This window comes from Chionomys nivalis, chromosome 1, assembly GCF_950005125.1.
Source record: "Chionomys nivalis chromosome 1, mChiNiv1.1, whole genome shotgun sequence".
NCBI lineage: Eukaryota > Metazoa > Chordata > Mammalia > Rodentia > Cricetidae > Chionomys > Chionomys nivalis.
In genome coordinates, this window is record NC_080086.1 from 1,344,846 (window position 1) to 1,351,106 (window position 6,261).

Consider the following 6,261-nt stretch of genomic DNA (forward strand, 5'->3'; position numbering starts at 1 on the left):
AGAGGTATTGACAGAGTGTTAAAAAAGAATACAGAAGAGCCCAGCGGTGGTGGTGCATGCCTTTAATCTCAGTACTCGGGAGGCAGAGGCAGGCGGAACTCTGTGAGTTCGAGGCCAGCCTGGTCTACAAGAGCTAGTTTCAGGACAGGCTCCAAAGCTACAGAGAAACCCTGTCTCGAAAAAAAAAATACAGAAGAGAAAATATTATTTCCTGCCCGAGAAAGCCAGGCAAAGTAGAATGAATTCACAAGGACCAAGAGGAAAGCAGCTTCCTCACTCACCTGACTGCTGAGGGATTAGCCTGACTCTATTTTAAGACTAAAATCTGGGGTGTGGTTGCTCATACCTTTAATCACAGCACTCAGAAGGCAGAGGTAAGAGAATCTCTGAGTTTGAGGTCAGCCTGGTCTACAAGTTTCAGGACAGCCAGGGCTGCACAAAGAAACTCTTGTCTTTTTTTGAAACTCTTGTCTTTTTTTTTTTTTTTTTTTTTTTGGTTTTTCGAGACAGGGTTTCTCTGTGGTTTTGGAGCCTGTTCTGGAACTAGCTCTTGTAGACCAGGCTGGTCTCGAACTCACAGAGATCCACCTGCCTCTGCCTCCCAAGACTGGGATTAAAGGCGTGCGCCACCACCGCCCGGCTAGAAACTCTTGTCTTGGAAAACCAAAAAGTCAATTTATTACAATGTCAAAATCCATTCATTCCTGTTTTCTTTTTTTCTTTTTTTTTTTTTAAAGATTTATTTATTAATTATGTACACAGCATCTGCCTGCATGTATCCCTGCAGGCCAGAAGAGGGCACCAGATCTCATCATAGATGGTTGTGAGCCACCATGTGGTTGCTGGGAATTGAACTCAGGACCTCTGGTAGAACAATCAGTGCTCTTAACCTCTGAGCCATCTCTCAGCCCCTCATTCCTGTTTTCTGTAGAACTTAGGTTTGATCATGTCTACACCTGTTTCCTGGAATTTGGCGTGTTCCACAACCTATACCTTAACCTCTACCCTGAGAAAATAAGATATTCTGCCAGATAATTTCGAGATGTTCTGCCAAATTCTACGTAACCAAAACCCTTGAAAAACCCCCTAGCCTTGCAGTTGGGGACTACAAAATCCCCACCTTCTGTGTGCAATGCTATTTTCTCAAACGCTGCTTTAGGGAGACAGCTCTGACTGACAGAAAATAAAGCTTACATAATTTGATCAAAGACTTTGGGTAATGGTCTTTATTCTTGTTGGGTGGGATTAACACTACCAAGGCCTATTTCATATGTAAATGAGAAAGACTTGCCTTCTTTATTAGAGGGTCCCTGAGGGGGATTTTAGGCAAAGAAGTGAGATAAAGCCTTTGGACACACAAGGGCAAGCCTGCTCCAGTGGCTCAGCACAGAGGTAGGTAGGTACTGATGTCAAACACTAACCCCATATTTGATGGGGTGGGTGAGTGGCTTAGGAAGGAACAGTGTTTCCCAGCTCTAGCGCTGGGTGCTTCACAACCATCTGTAACCTAGCTGGTCTAATTCCCTCTTCTGGCCTCTGTGGGTAGCTGCATTCAAGTGCATATGCTTACACAGACGAGACCTACACAAACACATAATTAAAAATACCTGGAAAAATAATCTTTAAAATTATAAAAACAGTTTATGTTTTTATAACTGAGATGGCTCAGCGGTTGAGAGCACTGACTGCTCTTCCAAGAGGACCTGGGTTCAATTCCCAGCAACCACATGGCAGCTAACAACTATTTAACTCCAAGATCTGACACCCTCATACAGGCATACAGGCAAAATACCAATGCAAATAAAATAAAAATAAATTAAAGAAATTAAAAGAGTAGCTGGGCGGTGGTGGTACATGCTTTTAATTCTAGCATTCAAGAGGCAGAGGCAGGTGGATCTCTTTGAGTTCTAGGCTAGCCTGGTCTAGAGAGTGAGTTCTAGGACAAGGCTACACAGAGAAACCCTGTCTCAAAAACTAAAACAAACAAGCAACAACAAGGAACAACAAAATTTAAAGAGTGCAAAATAAATGCCACTTACACTCGCTAACACTGGTATACTTCCTTGCTGGCTGTCCTAGAACTCGCTTTATAGACCAGGCTGGCCTTGAACTCACAGAGACCCTTCTGCCTCAGCCTCTGGAGTGCTGGGGCTACAAGTATGTACCTTTATGACAACTCTAAGTAGCATCTTTGTTTGGCAGCAGTTGATGGTTTGGGGAGAACCCGGGCATTTTGCATGATGTAACCGATGCTGTACCTCAGAGTGTAAAATTCTTTGACTTGTTCAAATCCCTTGATATTTGGACATCCAAGAGATTTAAATAAGTAACAAAATACTATTCTTGCTTTGTGTGAGGTTAAAAAAAAACCTCTTTCTTTAGTCTTAAAGTTATTCACTGATAAACAGTCTTAGTTGGTTCTGCTTTTTCTTTTTCTTTCCTTTTTTCTTTCAGTATAGGAAATTAAATTTATGCATGCTGGGCAAGCACTCTTCTGTTGAGGGTCACCCTCACTCACCTTTGTTTTTTATTTTTATTTATTTATTTATTTATTTTTATTTTATTATTATTATTATTATTTTTGGTTTTTTGAGACAGGGTTTCTCTGTAGCTTTGGAGCCTGTCCTGGAACTCACTCTGTAGACCAGGCTGGTCTCGAACTCACAGAGATCTGCCTGCCTCTGCCCCCTGAGTCCTGGGATTAAAGGCGTGAGCAACCACTGCCTGGCTAAATGTCTTATTTAGTGCTGTATTACCAGTGACTCTACCAAGTGTAGCAGGTGCTTAAAAAACATTTTCTGGATAAATTAATGAAATTCAAATGAAAGCTATTAGAAAGCAATCATTAACTTTTGTCACGATTATATGTCATAGGTATGGCATATAAATTTATTTTTGCTATTATAGATATGACATAATTGTCATTATAGATACTTCTAGGTTGCAAATAATCTCCTTCACAATCAGGAGAAATTTGATCTTTTCAACATTTTATATATAGCATGAATTTTAAGAATATTAAAATTCCAAGTAATTGGCAGATAAAAATAAAAGAATAAATTTTATAAAAGAAAAACCAACAGAACTATACAGAAACAGATTAGAAGAGTTGAGGAAGCCTGAGCCATCCGGTTGTGAAATGATTTCACTATCTGGCATATAATTATGCTCATTAAATGTTGGCTAAATGAACACAAATATTCACATAATTAAGGCTATTGGGTAGCAAGAACAGTACATTATTATTAAAGTAACCGGGTTAACCATAGTATCTCTCTAGTTAACTAAAAAAATTTTGAGTACTCATAAGTTCAGCATGGCACTATAGCCATTAAAAATACACAGGCATTTCCCAAGCATTGTACAATTCAATCACTTACCAAAATTTTTATATAATCATGAATCATTTCTTCCTTTCTTTATGATTGAAAATCCACTTAGGGTGTTTAGGTAATAGTAATTTAAAGGTAGCTCGTAAATGAACTATTAGCCCTGGGTAGGGCCAGTTATAACATGTTCAAGCAAAAAATGAAGAAAGTACCTTTGGAATGTACCTAGATGTTCAAAAAAATTAGCTGGTGGTCATTAAACGATATCTAAGGGCTGTTTTATAGCTGGGTGGTAGTGGCACACAACTTTAATCCCAGCACTCCTGAGGCAGGTGGACCTTCAAGTTCCAGGATGGTCAGGTTGTAACAGAGTAGAAAAACAAACAAACAAACAATAGAACTGTTGGCATGTTAGCCTGTCAGTGGTGGCACACACCTTTAATCCCAGAACTCAGGAGGCAGAGGCAGGTGGATCTCTGAGTTGGAGGTCAGCCTGGTCTCCAGAGTGAGTTCCAGAAAACCAAAGCTATTACACGGAGAAACCTTGTCTCCAAAAACAAAATAAATATTTATTATAGGTTTGTTTCAAGTTAAAATACCTTATATTTTTTGTATTTGACCTAAAATGAGTTTGGAGGTTATAGTGCCATCTTTGTCCTTAGGTAAGAAAATCTTACAGCTTTAAGAACTGTTTCCAGTCTTCCATTGGTGGCAAAAGGCACTAAGCATAAATTTCTACTTTCTTCTTCTTTAGGTTTCTTTCACGTGTGTGTGTGTGTGTGTGTTTGAATGTGGAGGTCAAAGGACAGCTCAGTTCTCTCCTTTGACCATGCATGTCATGTGGTCCTAGGGGTTGAATTCAGACTGTTACACTTGGCCATAAGCACCTTTATGAGTCAACTCTCTCGGAGAAATGTTAGAATTTATGAATTGTGTCAAATACTTACTTAGTATGTGACCAAGTCTCCAAAACTAGTTTAAAAGTAAACACCTTAAAAGTATGAAAATTGCAATTATTAGAGGCTGGAGAGAAAGCCACCACTGCCCAGCTAAATTCAAGTATATTTTACAGGCAGTTATAAAGAATCCATTATGGCCGGGCGGTGGTGGCGCACGCCTTTAATCCCAGCACTCGGGAGGCAGAGGCAGGCGGATCTCTGTGAGTTCGAGACCAGCCTGGTCTACAGAGCTAGTTCCAGGACAGGCTCCAAAACCACAGAGAAACCCTGTCTCGAAAAACCAAAAAAAAAAAAAAAAAAAAAAAAAGAATCCATTATGTAGCCAGGCTCTGATGGCACAGGCCTTTAATCCTAGATTTTGGAAGGCAGAGGAAGGAGGATCTTGAGACCAGTCTGGTCTAGAGAACAAGTTGCAGAACAGTCAAGGATACACAGAGAAGCCCTGTCTCAAAAACAAAAACAAAAAACAAAACAAAACAACAACAACAACAAAAAAAACCAAAAAAAGAGAGAAAAGAATCCATTGTGTGATTATGTGACAGGGATTCTTTTAGGCACTGAAATACAAACATAACAAAACACCTTTGCTTTAAGGAATTGTATTTTAGTGAGAGGTGGCATTTCTCCCCTCGTGGTAGGAAGAGGGTTACAGCACTTTTTAAAAAGCTGAGGTCTTCACAAGTAGGTTTGAACTGTGTTCTAGAAATTGGCTATTGAATTGGAGCAGCACTTTCTAAGTATTCATTTGAATCTGTATTGTTGACTCCACAGCGAAAGCAGTGGAACTTGCCAGCAATGACGAAGTTTTAGAGTGATTTGCACACTTTACAGCAAGGGACCAATATCCCTTTTCCCCATCTTCTCCCCAGCAGGCTCCCAGAATCACTCGACCCGGTGTTGGGGGTCACTGGGCTAAAGGGCAGCATCACAGTCTTTCTCTCATTTCCTACTTTTCCATCTGAAAAGTCACTTCGGGTTCTCCCTTTTCCCTTCCATTCATTCTCTGGAACCTCCATTTTGTTTTCTCTAAAATAAGTCCTTCTAGAATTGTCTCCCTTTTTATTTTCTTTAGAATCATTTAGATGTTAGATTACCGTATGCTCCACAAGGACCGGTGTGTATTTTGCTTCCACTTTCTCTATTCACAAGTGGTTTTTCTGGGGATAGGAGCTCTTCATGGCTGGAGGACTTGTGTCTTTTTAGAAAGTGGTACCATTCCCAAGGCAATTACCACCTTGCAGTTCGCGGAGGCTTGAAACGTAGGTGCAAGCGAGCAAAGCAAAACAACTCACTCATGGGTTGGATCGGGTTTGAGAAGGGTAATGGACAGTATCAAAACGGGACTTTATTAAATGACTCATTAAAACTACAAGAACGAAATCTCTGCTGGAGAACTGACATCTTGTTTTGTGTGTGTGCATGGGGTGTGGGGAAGTGAATCTGCAGAAGTCAATTGTCTTTAAGTGGTCTTGTAAATAAATACTCAGCCAGGCCCTTAAAGATTTAAAGACGAAATGGAAAGCTCACCTGCAAATAGAATTTAGGAAAGGTGAAGATAGGAGAATCTAAGTGGATGTTTCCAAGACAACCCTCTCTGCCACCTCAAACTAGAAACAGCATTGGTGCGCGGATGCTGCAAAAGTCCCTTCCAGAACTTTCTGAGTTCTGCAGCGTCCTAAACGGGTGCGGTTGCTGAGGAAGAACCGCTCACCTTTACGCCTTTCGCGCCCTGCCACACCCCCACACGTCTCCTCCCTCCCCGGGGCGTTTGTTTACGTGACTTTGCGTAATAGTCAGACCCCGCCCCCCCCGTCCCTGCGGGGCCGCCGCGTTTCCCGCGCCGCGCTGCTTCTCCCCATAAAAGGACAATAGAGGCCGCGGGAGCGCGCGCGGACGCCCTGCCCTCTCCCCGCCCAGCCCGCGGCGCGCACGCGCCCGTATGCAAATAGGCTCGATTCAAGAGAATTTGGTCC